The 16,887-nt window shown below is 38.7% G+C and overlaps 1 protein-coding gene across 1 annotated transcript in view; it reads right to left on the bottom strand.

Moving 5' to 3' along the window:
- The window catches only part of TMEM126B (transmembrane protein 126B), a 115,447-nt gene extending 100,225 nt beyond the window's left edge, over positions 1-15,222 (bottom strand). The window contains exon 1 of the mRNA XM_069070998.1: positions 15,219-15,222. The gene's annotated coding sequence lies outside the window, so the exon portion shown is untranslated. The remainder of the gene's footprint in view (positions 1-15,218) is intronic.
- Between the last annotated feature and the right edge of the window lie 1,665 nt (positions 15,223-16,887).

Below are 16,887 nucleotides of genomic sequence, written 5' to 3'. Positions count from 1 at the left end.
TTCTTTCTTTCTTTCTTTCTTTCTTTCTTTCTTTCTTTCTTTCTTTCATGGAAATATGACATGTGTTGTAGATGATATCTATTAGGGTTCCTACTGCATGGATTAGGCTAATGTGTCCCTGAAAGGCAGAAACATTTTTCCTGAGACTTAATTGGTCCAGGGGACTAGGGTTCAAGCTTCTGACATGGCTTCACAGTCTCATGGGGCATAACATTGCCAGTCCATGAAGAATTGGTACCCCTCTCACTTGCTCTGTATCTAAATGACATGTGAGTCAATACACCATTCTGACCAGATATATTTCCATATGACTAGGAAATAGGAGTGGATCTACCTAAACTAGTGTGGGATATTTGATGAATATCCTTTCAATGTGTCATGAGTAAAATTTAACAAAAGGATACTATGAGGTTGGTTCTGTGAGCAAGACAACATTTATTAGCAGGGGCTGCCTGTCAATAAATAGGCTAATGGCTTGCCTCCATTTATGCCAAAGATACCAAGTCAAGGGACAGTTCCCCTTTTGTAGGTTTTGGGGAATATAGAACAAAGAACAGGACAGGGTAGATGACATGGGATTGGGTACAACATATTCATATAAAGCTGAGGTTCAGAGAACAACATGATTGGCTGGAGGTTTGGCAATGGGGGCTAACAATAATTCCCTCCTTTCCTCCTGAGAGTTCAGGTGCAAGGTAACAAACCAGACATTCTTGAAGGATAGCTTAGTGGTGTAAAGATATTAGGCCTTACTCCCTTGTGTTCATATGCCTCCCCCAAAGTCAGTTAAATTCCTTGAGGCAAGAATAGACCAGTGATTAGGAGAGCAGGATTTTTTAAACTTAACTCTTTATAGGCCATTTAAATCTCTGAACTAAGTTTAGAGACAAAGAGCCAGGACTTAAGCAATTATAGCACAAAGGCAGATAGAGGCCAAAATTAGTTACTTGTAGATAGGATCAATAAGAAAGCAATACAGGAGAGCTTGATCTTCTCACATGCTTCTGTTACATGAATTTTTTTTTGGTTGTTTAATGTTTGATGGTCTACAGTGTCTCATTTCATTCTAATTCTATCCTGAATGAGGCCTAGCTCATAACTCAAAGGCATAGGCAGGCAATTTTCTATAGCAGACTGCATCTTTACAGTCACACAATTGACTTATGGGGCAGACAATACAAATTTCCACTTTATTTATTGTTTGTTAATTCCAAAAAATGTCATTTAAAAGGCTGTCCTCCAACAAGGGCTTTCTAAACGAACGGTTCATATCATTTCAAGGTTAGAATCTCCAGGAAATAAACCATGTTGGGGGCAGGGAGCCTGGAGAATTGGAAAGAACATTAAAAACAGTCTAAGCACCTAGGAATGAGTCCCAGTTCTTTTATTTAATGATCTTTATGACCCAGCACAAGTTCTTTTCATGGACCTCTAGGATTGAATACAGACTGCTCTGTTTGGTGTTTAAAGCCCTTCAAATCCTGGCCACATCTACCTTTCCAGCATTACTACACATTTGTCGCCTTCACTGACACTAAGGTGCAGCCAGACTGGCTGTCTTACCATTCCTCATAGTTTTCTCTTTGTTTCCCATCTCTGTGCCTTTGTACTGATTGTTATCTGTGCCTGGAATGCACTCCCTTACTCATTTCTGCCCCTTAGAAGCCCTTCAGCAATTAGCTCAAGTTCTTCCTTCTTCATGAGGCCTTTCCTGATGCCTCCAGCTGTTAGAGATTTCCCCTTCCATCTAGATGGAAAAAAATATTCCCTGTGGATACTTTGGTCTTCTGGATGCACTTGTTTGCAGATGATATTGTGCTGATTATATAAAGCCTCAGAACATTGCAGAGCCTCCTGGAAGAGATCTGTAATGACACAAAGTAGTTTAGACTGCCTATCCATACAGGAAAGACCAAGTGGATGAAGAATGTCTGCTGCTCAGATTTCAACATGCAGTTGGATAGTTACTCTATAGAGCTTTCCAGCAGTACAGTTCTTGACAAGGGAAATTTTTTGGCCTTTCTTTGTATCCACAGTGTTTCAGTGCTTATTAAATGCTTGTGGACTGGGCAGGGAAGGGGAAAAGGGAAGGGAACAGATAGGTAGTTGAAGGGATAGCGCCCCATACCTGGAGAAGACTTGAATTCAAACCTGGCCTCAGACATTTATTATCTGTATGATCTGGGACAAGTCACTTGAACTCTGTCTGCCTCAATTTCTTAACCTATAAAGTGGGGAAAATTGTAATAGCTACCTCTCAGAGTTGTTGTGATTCTCAAATGAAATAATATTTGTCAAGTGCTTAGCATAGTGAGTGGAACATAGTAGGTATTTAATAAATTCATGTTCGTGCAAGTGGTAGTGTATTACCTTTTACCCTTTGGAGATCTGGCTATTTCTGATAGACAATACTCTCAAGCATTCCAGTGTCGGGAATATAACAATAAAGTAGTAAATGGATTTCTCTTCAGGTTTGTCTGATGACTGACTGACTGGTTTTCCCTCTTGTGGGGCATAACAGGGCTAGCCCATGAAGAGTTGGTGCCCCTTACCCTTGACAGGTGTCCAACTACAAATTGTAAATTTCCATAAATTGCAAATCTTCACCCCGAACTTAGCACGAAAGCAAAGACTAATCTTGTCAGTTACTAATATGTCACTAACATTGCTATTTTTCAGTGAGCTATAGAAGACTACTGCTTCAGAAGAATGAAAAAATGAGTATCACACAAATAGCACTTGAGAGGCACTTGTAAGCATGAAGAAGCTGTAGTGTGTAGCCAACAAGGAATGGCAAAGAACAACAGGAATAAGGGAAGTCATTAAGGAATTATGATAGGAACATCTGGGTTGGTCAGGTGGTAAGAGAGAGGCAAAACAGGTAGAGAATGGGAGAACCCCACTGATTCCCTCATATCATTGAAATAAAGTGAGAAAGGCCTACAGCACATTGGGTGAACCCCACATGATGAATCATTGGGGGACATGGCAGGTATAGATTGATCATGATCCTCATTCTTGGATGGATTAGAATGAATGAGATGATAAATCCATTGAAGTATTTAGGATAGAGGCTCATATGACATTTTCTCCAAGAGAATGTAAGCTATTTCAGGACAGGGATTATTTCTTCTATTTCTTTGTATCCCTGGCACCAAACATAGTGCCTAACATGATTGGTAATTAATGCTTTTCAAGTGATTCTTTGATAACTAATATTAAGTGAGAAATAAAATAAGTATATGACTATTTTGGGTGGAAACATAAATAATACAGTATTTCAAGTTGAAATGTAGAGAATATTATGAAAAATGTTCTCACCAGTGTTCAAATGGGAGAAATCCTCTGGGTGTTCTAGTCTGCTAATGGCATATTTTTTGTTTGTTTGCTTTGCATCAGGTCTCTGGAATATTACAGAAATAACTTAATGCTATCTATTTCTTATTCAAAGTAAATCGGTCTTACCATCCATGCAGGAAATAATAAATGGATGAAAAATTTCCATTGATTCGACTGTGACAGGTGCCTAGATTACTATTTCACTGAGTTATTACATCAGTAATATTATTTAGGACAGGCACTGGAGATGAACAATGAATGGGACCCAGAACTGAAGAGAAAGAAGCAATGTTTTTAGTGATCAAATTTGTTAATTCCAAAACCTTTCAAAGAAATTAATGTTTTATTTTAAACATAACATGGAACATCAATACAAACAACCAAAATTGCTGGGTAACTATTTACATTAAAATTAATCAATTTTAATAGAAATAATGACAGGCTTTTAATGAATAATGCAATTAAAAAACAGAATAGAAGGTTGGTATACACATTAAATATGATATGCAAGGAAAACCAAAAGAGTCTGAATGAACAAATAATTCTAATGAGAGAAAGGTTAGAGAGAGGCAGGAGAAAGGAGTTAGGACACTAAGGAAAAAAAAAGCCCTCTTTATTTTTAACAGTAGTTGTCTCTGTGAGGCTGTGTGGTTGTTAATCTGGTACATTATAGTCTCTGAAGAATCAATGTGACCCATAATACAAAAACTTCTGGGAAAACTAGACAGCATTCTGGCAGAAACTGTAGTCACATCAATATTTCACTCCATACGAAAATATATTCCAAATGGATACAAGACCTAGATATACAACTCACATTATAAACAAATTAAAACAGAAAGGAAGAAATTACCTTTCAGACTTATGGATAGGGGAAGAGTTCGTGACTAAAGAAATAAAATAGAGAATTTCACAAGAGAAAATGGACAGTTTTGATCATGCAGAATTAAAAAGTTTTTAACAATCAAATCTAATGTAGTTAAAATTAGAAGGAAAATAGGTAAATGGAAAAAATCTTTACAGCATATTTTTAATAAAGATCTCTTATCCAAGATATATAAGGATATGATTCAAATACTTCAAACTAATCATAATTCTTTAATAGATAAATCATCAAAGGCTATGAACAGGCAATTTTCAAAGGAAGAAATCCATGCTATTGACAGCTACATAAAAATGCTTTAAATCACTAATAATTAGAGAAATGCAAATTAAAGCAATGTAGAGGTTTCACTTTATACCTATCAGACAGCAAAGATGACAAAAAAGTAAAATGGCAAATGCTGGAGGAGCTTTGGGAAAACAGGCTGAGAAGTATTGTGAAGAATCTTGTAATAATGCCCAGAAATTTACTAAAACAAACATACTCTTTGAATCAGTTGTACCACTACTAGGGCTAGGTCCCAAAGATATGAAAGAAAGAAGGAAAAAAAACTACGTGTCCAAAAATATTTCTAGCAACTCTTTTCATAATGCCAAAAAAGAAAAAAAAGAAAGCCAACCCCAAACCTAAGGTAATATCCTCTTATTGAAGATGGCTAAAAAATTATGATATATAAATGTAATAAAATATAATTGTACCATGAAAATGATGAAATGTATAGTCTCAGAGGACACTGGAAAGATCTTTATGAACTGATGTAGAGCAAAATGAGCAGAACCAGCACAACTTCAAAAGACTTCGGAATTCTGATCAATGCAATAATAAGCTATGAGTCTAGAAGACTGAGGACGAAACATGGCACTCATCTCCTGCCAGAGAAGTGTGAATAAAAGTACAGAGAGAGACATACATTTTCAGGGGTGACCAATTTGGGAATTTGTTTTGTTGGATCATGAAACTATGCATGTTTCTATGAGGATCATTGTGGTTTTTTTTTTTTTGTTCAATAGAGGGGTCAGTAAGAGGGATAGATTATAAATGCATGTACAATTAATTAAGTAAATTTATTTTAAAAAATCAAAGTGATCCATAGGGTAATGGGGAGTTCATGGCAGGCATTAGAGAAACAGTAGCCCAGCCTATATGGCAGGAACCTTAGGGTGTGTTACCTCCACCACATCTTGTCTTATTTTTATCATGGATGCCTTTAATACCTCTGTAGATCAGTCTCATAGAAATCTTATAAAGAGGTGAAGGTACTAGTGTAAAAATCAGTCATTATTCATGTTCTCTTAATCCCCTTTTTGAGTTAGTAATATTATCTGACATTTTCCTTGTATTTTTGGTCACCTTCCCCTTCCTGAGATAGCTGTTAAAACAATCCCTCAATCCGTTCAAGTTTGTGTCACCTGCAGCATAATTTTCCTTGGTGTGACTGGTCTGGTGTGGCAACTCTTCTTAACTTCACCTTTTTAAATGCTATTTCTACTTCCTTATTATATTTGAGTCATCTGAGCTTGCATTAATCTGATCAACCATAGATGGAGGCATGAAGGAAAACCATCTCTACTCCCTCATATACACCATTTGAATGCTTGCCTCTCAGCATTTGCTTGTGACATCCCTCTATCCTGATTATTCTAGCACTTGATAACTAAGTATTCCTTTCTCTGAACTTCTATAGCATGTATTATTTTTCTTACTCTGAACTCCTTTAGCATTTATTAGCTTTACTATTTTTTGACTCTGAGCTATCCATATTTATTGAATGTCTAGTATTTGGGGCACAGCAAGGGATACAAAGATGGGGATGGAAAATCCTCATTATCAAACTACTTAAAGCCTAATGAGGGTATGTAAATGTATAAATAGTTATAATGCAAAGTGGAATATCTTGGGATTTATCAGACATTCATTCAAACAACTAGCACCAATGTTTGCAGAGCTTTGTGCTAGGTGCAGATTTAGATACAAAGTTTAACTGAGGCACATTGTTGACTTATGGAAATTATGGTTAGGTGATGGTAGCATGTGAGGGCAGCTCATGTAATGAGAATGGGAGACAATGAATGGATAGCCCAAGGGTCACATTGGTCCCCTGAGATACTAAAAGAACAGTAGGAAGAAATTTTAACACAGAAAGTGGATCCTCTAGGGTAGAGATTCTTCACTTCATTCATTCATTCATGAATGCCATGGACCCTTCTAGCAATCTGGTGACTAGTCATGAAGCCTTATGGACCCCTTTTCAGAATAATGATTTTAAATATATGAAAGATAGAATTGCAATGGAAACAATTATATTGAAATACAGTTATCCAATTACTTTTTAAAAACCAAATTCATGTACCCATGAAATCCATCCATGAAATCTTATGGATGCCAGGTTAATTCTTCCTTTGCTCTGGGAAGACTTTATGCAAAAATATGAATGGTATGAGACCATGTGGAAGGGTGGAGAATTTGCAGTCTGTTTCAGTGGATAGAATCTCCATTCTGATCAAGTAAAATATCCATCAAAATATAGGGGTAAATTAAATATATTTGCTTTGTTTTCCCCATTTAGATCGATAGTCCTTTTAGGTCAGACACTACATCTTATACCTCTGTCCATTTCTATTGTTTAGGATGATACTCATACATAATGGGTCATAGGATAAAATATGTAGAACTGGGAAGGACTTCAGAGGCCATCTAATCCAATCCTCTCATTTTACAGTTGAGGAAACTGAGGCCTAGGGAAGTTAAGTGAATCACCCAGAGTCACAAAGGTAGTAAGGTTCAGAGGAGGGATATGAATCCAAGTCCACTGACTCCAAATTCAGAGCTCTTTCCACGATACCAAGATACCTCAGTAATATTTCTCGATAATATTAGTTTTGAGGTTAAGTTGTTTTTAAATCTCACATGAGGTGATACCTCTATTGTATAAACAACTGGGCAAGCCCCTAATAGAAGATTATGTCTGCTTTTTGATTCTAAAATCAAAGATGAATTTGGGGAATTTGGAAAGAGATCAAAGGAGTCTTGATATGACAAGATAGGAAGACCAAGGCCTAAGAAGAAAGACTAAAGGAAACAGAGATCCCACCAGGAGCAGAGAAGGCTGAGGAGTGATTTAATAACTCTGTCTCAGTGTGTGGAAAGTAATTAGATACTCCGTGAAATCCAGTTCTTTAAGGATGGTGCTAAGGCCTTTGCTTTTTTATGTCCTTTATCTAGTTGACCCTTGCTTTCTCAGTGGGTTGGTCAGCAGGTAGTGTTTTCTTCAGTAATGTTCTGAAAGTTTGCACCTGCAGGGTGAAGGAGGATGATTTTGCCATAGCATTTCCTTCCTGGGAAGTGTTCATTCTGAACTTGCTCTGTATGAGAAAACCACTGAATTTTTGTTTTTAATGATTCTTTTCTCTTTGAGAATATTTAAAAAGTTCAGAAAGAAAAAAAAGAGGTGAAGGCGAACCCACCTTCAGGAGTAGTTTGTTTTGTATAAAAAGTTCAAAGTGTAAACTGATGAGGGAAGTTGGTGATCTGGGATGTAGAGTCATAAAAAAAAAGCTTAGTGGTCAAGCAGGCTGGCCTCTCATTTTACACCTGGGAAAACAGGCTTAGAGAATTGAAATGACTGGCTCAAAGGCTCATGACTACTACTTATTGCCTAGAGGAGAGTCAGACACCCTGATGAGCAGGAAGAATTTGATGGGTAATTACCTTGGTAGACTTTAAGCAAAAGAGATTACTTGCTGATTCCATTTTCTTTTAAGACTGGGTTCTCCCTGTCAGTGGAAGTGCAGTGACCAGTCCTGGGCCTGATTCTACTCTTGATTGTCGTGAGATCTCTGACCTGCTTTGTTTCCAATGTGATTTAGTTTGTCCCTCCCTAGGTAGTCTGGTGGCTCCCCTTCTTCCTTGTTCCTTGCTTCCAGGGACTCACCATATTGGTATGAGAATTAATGCAGAAGCTTGATTAGTTTTAGTCTGCTGAAGCTCAGGATTCCCCAACTCAAACAATCGACCATCCCAGCCTCTATAGCAGCAGAGATTACATCAATGTGCTCCCACGCCATCATATCTGGCTCACTCACCAATGCTAGCTATCATCCATTCTTCAAAGAGTGAAACAGACAAAGGCCTTCTGGCCTTTTAAGGCAAGCTGACTCAGTAACCTAACAGTCAGTTCACACAGAGTGAGAAGACTAGACCCAAAAGCAGGCCCTTTCCTACCTAGGATTTTAGTTGTAGAGATACTTAGAGTACAGACACTTCAAAAAGCATGACAATACTACTAGTCATCCTGGGTACTTTACAAGTTCCAGTTTAGGGATGCAAGACTAGTTCTGATGAGCTCTGTGATCAGTCCATCCCTCTACCAGTAGAGAGGCTATCCTGTAAATGGACAAGTTGTTTAGTCTCTCCACGTTACTTATTGAATAGTTTTCCTATGATCTCCCAACTTATGTGTTGCATGAACCCTGAAGTTTCTTTCCAAAACTCTTGTCTCTTTATTCAGAGTCTTGAAAACAAACTCGGACTCAGATAATTGTTTGTTTCAGTCAGTGCTTTTCTGAGTTGAAGTTGCAGTGAGGTGGCAAACTTTTTTTAGAGGCGTATTGGTTGTATCAGCAGCCTCTGGAGTATTTTCAGATCCTCCAAAACATGTCAATAGGTAGATGTGGTTTTCATGCAAACTGAGCAGGGATAGGGTAATGTCCATGGCATCATTTGCAGTAGAGTTGTACACATGTCCTAGGAATGCCACGTTTTGGTTTTACTGAGATTTTCATTCTCCTCTCAGGGTTCAACAATGTAAAGTGAAACCCTCAGGTGGTGGGTCCACTTCAGTGTTAAGGGATAGTACTGGTTCTTAGTGCCAGGCAAAATTAACATTTCTTTAAGAGTGGTCTGAATGGTTCCTGGGAGGACATGTAAACATTGAGATGAGAAATACTCTCATAATACTTTAGTAACCATGGAAACTTTCTGGTTCCTTGTTAGATATGCTTGTTCATACCCCACAGAATGGTCACCACCAGAATATGATTTGTGTTATAGCTATTTCCTTTTAGAGATTAAAAAGTTCATGCAGGAAGGTTGTAAGGCTTTGCAATGCTTCTATTTTCCAAGGATGTGGCATGAATTTACAATTCTACTTTTGGTATACAAGTGCAAGTCTCATACTTCTTAGTGCCATCTGCAGACATTTTTGGCCAACAGTATCTGTTACTTATTATCTTTAGGGTCTTTTCTTTACTCATATATTTAAATTTATCATGTAAAACTTTCAAAGTCTTAATTCCTGTCTAGGCTGTACACCTGATCATCTTAGACTTTTTCTATAATGCCACAGAAACATCTTCACCCTGAAAGCTCACTTCATCTCTAGACTTTTCATAATGGAAGTACCCTCTGCGTCTGTAGCCTCTCTTGGTATTTGGCCTGGTTCCTCCCAGAACTTCTATTTTAAGGAGAACACTCAGATTATCCATGTCCTCAATTCTTTCTAGGCTTACTCCTGACTCATGAGACTTTCTTTATTGGGCCTCTTGGCTGGATACCTTCATCTTCCCATACTCTTCCCCTCTTTCCAACTGCCTTTTATGTATTGTTTTCTCCCATTAGAATGTAAGTTCCTCAAGGGCTATCTTTCTCTGTTTCAATTTCTATTTCCAGATCTTAGCCCAGTGCCTGGGACATAGTAAGGGCTTAATAAATGTTTGTTGACTTGACTTTAAGGTCAGAGTATTATGATATGCTCCAAGGAGCATCAGCTGTTTCCTGGTACCATGTATAGAAATAGTGACAATCCAGTATAGTATTCTGTTGCACAAACTTAACTTCTGCCATTGTCTCAACAGTAGACTATCTTCGAGGGATAGGAAATTGATCATTACCTTTCTCCCTGGCTTATATCACTTCTTGCAGTCCCTCATCAGTATCTGCCCTTCCCTCCAGTTACATATAGACAACTGAGGTAGTGAATGTTGGTTTAATGAAACAGAGTTCACATATGCTATTGGCTTTCTGGCTGGTGGAAGTCTCAAACTCTCAGCTATATTTCCATTAGGTTGTAATGTAGCTTCCTGGGTGTCACAGATCTTCACTCCTTTCTTAGGTATTATTATAGCTTTGTCAGGACAAGACAATAGCATTCACATTAGTCTTTCCTGGTCATTAGTGGATGCCAAATTCATATCCAGCCCTAGAAAGTAGAATCTAATTTGCACTGATCAGAATGTCAGTGGACTGTTGTTGGTTGACATTCTCATCACTTAGCCTTTGAATTTCTCTCTTCTAAGCCAAGAGTTCTAGTTTGTGTGTGGTAAAATGAGTGCCTATGTTGCTCAGCTCTCTGCTAGCAACTAGTTTTTAGTGACTGTCACTCTTTTAGTAACTGGTACAGAACTATTCCTAAGCTTTCCAAACTGAAGTCTAGATACAGGATGAAAGGATTGTTTGGTTATGCAGTGGTCAGTACTGGTGCATGTATGAGTCACTTTTCCAAGTCTTTGAAAGCTTATTCACAAGTCTTCAAAGGGCTTTGTGGATTTTAGGACAAATTGGTCTTTTTCCCCCCTCCTTCTTGTTCTCTTCAATCATATAGGCACAAATAAAAATCACTTACCAGTTTAGCAATAGAAGCACAATTCTTCACCACTTGTGATAATAACTATCAGCTTCTAAAAAAGTCCTTAGATTTTGAAGGTATTAGGTATGGATGTGGTGTGGTCAGGAAGATTCTTTCTTCTCTGGGCAGCACTCACAGTTTGTTGAGTCATGTGATACATACGTTTGACAGAGGTTCTGCCAAAATGGCATTTGTCGCTTAAAGATTTTCTCTACAAGATCCAACTTACTTTAGATGATCCAACACTTCAGTTAGTCTTTCCTTATGTTTTTCCATAATTTCTTTTTAGTTACAGGTATTTTGTATCTTTAACTACTTTTTTTCATCAGTTTGCTGAAGGTGCTTTGAGGCTGAAACTGGTAAAATTCATTTGAGTAGATGAAAACCATCTTCTCTGTCTTCTGCCATAGAAATCTTCTAGTAGCCATTGTGTAGGTCGAATATTGAGAACTTCAGTCAGTCCTTTTTTCAGTCATGTCTAACTCTACATGACCCAATTTGTTTTTTTTTTTTTTGGTAAAGCTATTGGAGTTGTTTGCCATTTCTTTCTCCAACTCATTTTATATATGAGGAAACTGAGGCAAACAGGGTTAAGTCACTTGCCTAGGGTCACACAGCTAGAAAGTATCTGGGACCAGATTTGAACTCAGAAAGATGAGTCTTCCTGACTCCAGGCCCAGTGTTCTAACCACCATGCCTCCTAGTTGCCCTTACTATTGAGAAACCCTAGCTACCTAACAGATGGTGCAGAAACATCCTTTTTCCCCCTTGTTAGTATTTTATTTTTTCCAATTACATGTAAAGATCGTTTTCAGCATTCATTTTTCCCACCTTTAGGTGCCATTGTTTCTCTCTCTATAAATCTCTATAGCTTGTATCTGATGATGAATTCATCTGTCTTTTCTTCTTTGAACTCAATAATGGAATGGATGAATGCAGCATGATTCTGAGAGAGTCTCACCATCCTTGAATTGACTCTTTAGGTTTTGCACACATTCTTGCCATGTGGTATCAAGCTGCCTGGCCCTCTGGTCCTGCACCACTCCATATGCTTCTCTCCTGAGGCTTTCCATAAACACATTCCTCTTCTTTAAGTACCTTCCTCTTCTCTAGGCTTGAGGCCTATCAATTCTTCAGTGAATTAGGATTCACAGAAGTGATTCAAACTTCTCAATGCTTCCCTGGGTGACAGAGTTCTGTTCCCAAGAAGATCACTAGGCTGGGCTTATGATATCCCTCTATAACAACTGTATCTGTAAATGGAGTTTTGTGAACTGGGATGGGAAAAATTTGTATTTTTATTTTCATTAACCTTCTAACTGAAATTTAGCATTTCTTTCATTATGATTTTTAGAAATACATTGTTATAACAAGGGGATCTCTGGATCCAGACTGCCACAGAAAATTCAGAACCTCTTCCCTATAACAATGTCCTCCTTTTCTCTCTCCTCCCCCCATCTTTGTCTATCTCTTTCTCTTTCTATGTCCCTCTCTCTGTTTCTGTCTCTGTTTATCTCTTTTAGTCTCTTTCTAGCCTTCAACAATCTCCTTAGTTGCTTTTGAGCAAATGAAACACATATAGACCAATTATACTTTGAGGTTAATCTTAGTCTTTTAGAGACTAGGTAAATTTCAGTAAATATGTATATGTATATGCATGTGTATATATGTAATATATACTTATGTATATGTGTATATGTACTTTAAAGAAACAGAGATAAGTCCTGGAAAGGATGTATATCTTTTCCTGAGAAGGATAGAGAGAGAATGAGGAGAGAAGGTAGTATCAGTAGCCTCATTCTCAGCAAACACAGACAGCTTCTGTTTATCCTGCAGGTGTACTTGGTTTAGGGATATGGTAGTATTGAGGGCAGAAGCAGCAAGGGTGACCATAGCTAGTTCCCAGCATCTTCACCTGTCTCTCTTGTTCTTTAACCTATGATTATCCTGTAGTTGAAGCTGTTGTGCTTAGAGGTTGGGGTGGGATGAGGGGGAAAGATGTCTCCTACTCTCCCCTCTCAAGTTAGAGAGAAGCTGAATGTCTAATTTTTGGTCCCTTGGCTCTCTGAGTAGACAAACATGGCAGAGCCCTCAGTTATACATAAAAAGTAAATACAAGATAGTTTTGGGGTGGGAAAGGTACTAATAGATTTGGGGGAGGGATTGGATCTAAACCCTTAAATTCTTTGATTCTTTGATTCTCCCCAGTTCTTGATTCTGGTCCCTGAATGATGCATAGTCTTTTCACAGAGGTTGCTGAGGGCGAAGCTGTCTAAGGTAAAGACAAAAAATATTTTACTGGCCGGCAGGACAAGTAACTCAAATTTATCTAAAGCTTTGCTCACAAATATGGGGCCACTGTAACTGGACAATAAAACCACAGTCCAGGCTCTATGAGGGGCTAAAATTGGCATTAAGGGAACAACATAGGAAGAACATCTGCCCTAGCTCAGTGTACACAGAGGGAGTGGGTGCTAGAGGCATTGCGGAAGGTGTTGAGTATTGATCGAGATGTTGAGATAACCCAAACAGGAGGAATTAATCATTAAGAAAAGAATCAGGGACCTTATTCTAATTTCTATAAAACCTCCATGAAAATTATACACATATTCAGTTAAGTGCTATGTACTAGGCAATCTACTAGAACTAGCCGATGGCACAGTGACTAAAGTGCTGGGCCTGAAGTCAGGGAGACCTGAGTTCAAATTGATCCTCAGATACTTACTAGTTGTGTGAACCTGGGCAAGTCACTTAACCTCTGTTTGCCTCAATTTGCTCAACTGATAAATGGGGATAATAATAGCACCTACCTCCCAGGGTTGTTGTGAGGATCATGAGACAATATTTGTAAAAGTGCTTAGCACAGTGCCTGCAACATGGTACTATATAAATGCTTATTCTTCCCTTAAACTCTGGAGATACAAAGAAAGGTGAAAGACAGTCCCTACTCTCGAGGAAGAGTCCACAATCTAAGGAGGAAGAAAATATGTAAGTGACTACATACCAACAGGTTAAATGGGAGATGATCAAGAGGCATTCAGGGGGATTGGGAAAGGCTTCCTGTAGAAGGTGGGATTATAGCTGAGGCTGGAAGGAAGCCAGGAGAGAGATAAAGAGGGAGAGCATTCCAGGCATGGGATACAGCCGGAGAAAATACCCAGTCTGGAGATATGGATGGTCTTGTCCGGGGCATCTTTGATGAGGATATGAGGATGGCTTTTATGCACAATATTCTATAACTGTTCAGCTCTTTACAATCACTCAACTGACTAAAAGTTGGAGAGAATGCCCAAGCCCTCTATGCGTGTTATGTGTTGACTATTGCCCCCCCACCCCCACAAACTACAGTCTTAAAAGCTCTTCCCTAACAAGGTGTCTACCCTGCATGTGGAGATTATTGATTTCTTGAAAAAAATGATATCAAGGGAGAGGTGAAACGTATATTTGAGGGTAGGGACTGTCTTTTGCCTTTTTTGTATCCCCAGAGCTTAAGGAAAAGAGAAAGGGCAGGTACTGTGTGGAGCACTTTAACAAGCAGTAATATTAGCTGCCATTTACATAGCCCATTAAGGTGCTATACACACTGTCTCATGTGACCCTCACAACCCTGGGAGGGAAGTGCGATTGTTCTCATTTCACAGATAAGGAAACGGAAGCAAATAGAGGATAAATGCCTTGAATATGGTCACATAGTCATCAAGTTTGAGAAGAGGGATTTGAACCCACATCTCTCTTGTCTTGAGTCCAAGAATCTTCCCACTACACCTTGCAGTCTCTCTTTCCAAAGCTTTTTGTCATTGTCATGGAGTATACCATGGTGTGAAGTCCAAACAGAAATGTGTAAATAGTGAAGTCCACCAGGCTGGAGTTGCTATTGTACTGACTGCATCTGAGTCCCAGAAAACTTCAGAGCCTCCTAAATGCTATTTGTAATTACTAACACAAGTTTGATCTAATTATTATTATTATTATTTTTTTTTGCTTTTTGGAGAGGGGAAGGTAGGGCAATTGGGGTTAAGTGACTTGCTCAAGGTCACATGGTTAGTTTTGTATTATATATTAGTATTGTATTGCTTGTGCCACCTAGCCTTGATCTAATTTTTTTTTTGCCTTTTTGGAGGGCAATTGGGATTAAGTGACTTGCCCAAGGTCACATGGCTAGTATCTGTGTTGAGCATCTGAGGCCGGATTTGAACCCAGGTCCTCCTGACTCCAGGGCCGGTGCTCTATTCACTGCGCCACCTAGCCGCCCCTCTTGATCTAATTATTGATGTTGGAAAAAACAAGTAGAAAAAACTGCCTGTTATTCAGAATATGTTCTGCTCTTTCCAACATAGCACAATTACTTTATTTTTAGACATTTTATATTCGTTTCCCCATGTACATGTTGTGTGCTTCTCCCACTTCTACTCCTTTCCACCTCTATAAGGTAAGGTCTTCGAAGGAAAGAACCGTTGTATTTTTGTCCCCCAGGTCTAGCAAAGTGCCTTTTTAGAAGGCACTTAAATTTTTTTCCAGTTGAATGGTCAGTTCATAGAGCTGGGCCATCATCATCATCATGATCATCATGGCTAACATTTACATAGTGCTTACTATATGTCAGGCACTGCCCTTTACAAATACAATCTCTTTTGACCTTCACAACAAACCCTGGGAGGGAGATGCTATTATTATTCCCATTTGATAGTTGAGGAAATTGAGGTCAATGGAGGTTAAGGGACTTGCCCAGCATCACATAGCTAGTAAGTGTTGGAGGCTGGATTTTAACTCAGGCCTTTCTGACTCCAGACCCAGAGCTTTGTCCACTGCACCACCTAGCTGCCCTATTACATATATTTGGATGGACACTGAAGATGTACAGCAGTTTGGGCCCACATCTGAAGAGGAAGAAGAAAGTGATCTGCATTGTATTTGGGAAACTGAGCAGCACTTTTAGTGAGCTTCTTGAAACAATGGCCTCTCTTTTGTTAAACATCAATATAATTTCACTGATCCTTCATGACTTTGAAAATGGACTACTTGGGGGCAGCTAGGTGGTGTAGTGAATAGAGCACTGGCCCTGGAGTCAGGAGGATGTGAGTTCAAATCTGACCTCAGATACTTGACACACTAGCTGTGTGACCTTGGGCAAGTCACTTAACCCCAACTGCCTTGCCTTCCCCCCTCCAAAAAAAAAAAAAGGAAAAAAACAAAAGAAAATGGACTATTTGTACCTGACCTGTGGTAGTCTTCCAAGCTTGTATTGGTCTGATTAACCACAGTCAGACACCTGTAACTGACTGGCCCACCCCAACAATGCAATGTTATTTTGGTCGTCTTTGAGTACAAAGGATAGCACCTACTAACTACATGACTTTGAACCTAGACTAGCACTATCTCTGAGCAATCAAAATTGCAGGTTTCCCACAGGGCAATGGAGAGGTGCTGGGTAGGTAGAAATTGTCTGCAGTCTATTATCAATGGCAAATTGCATAGATGAAGTGGTTTAAATGATATGACCACAAATATGTATGACCAGAAAGGAAAAGAAGGTGTGTGAGAGATGACAGATGGACATGCAATATCCTCTCTTGGCACACAATGGGAAAAGAAATCTACTTTGGAAGCCTTAAGCTCCATTAAGCTTTTCTCAACATAACAAGAGTGAGATGTCTGTAGGTGGGCATTGCTCCTTTCTTTTTATGTTTTCTCTTTCTTTTCCTGGGAAGCAGAAATGATTATGTGAAAGAGGAACCTCTCTCCCCTCTTTTCCTTTGGGTCTCCTGGACAAGGATTGGTCCCAGTTTTTGAGTCCAAGATGACAAGTTCTTTCCTGGATTGAAAGTATGGAAGCACAATTAAACATATCTACATTATTATTGGGATTTTCTTTGCCATACTTTATTCTTTAGATTGCGAATTGTCATCATTTGGATCTCTTTATTGATAACAAAGCTTTCTTTAAATCTGTGTGTATTTATAGTTCTGTCTCCATTTGTTTTATGCATCAAATCTAGTTGCTATTTGATGCCAACTTCCTCCAGTAAAAATTAATTTACAACCA

Source organism: Petaurus breviceps, unplaced genomic scaffold (genome assembly GCF_028583685.1).
Source record: "Petaurus breviceps papuanus isolate PSGF00001 unplaced genomic scaffold, PetGlider_PUasm1.0 90823, whole genome shotgun sequence".
Taxonomy (NCBI): domain Eukaryota; kingdom Metazoa; phylum Chordata; class Mammalia; order Diprotodontia; family Petauridae; genus Petaurus; species Petaurus breviceps.
The sequence above is the reverse complement of the archived record's forward strand: the minus strand, read 5'-3'. Positions and strand labels throughout refer to the sequence as shown.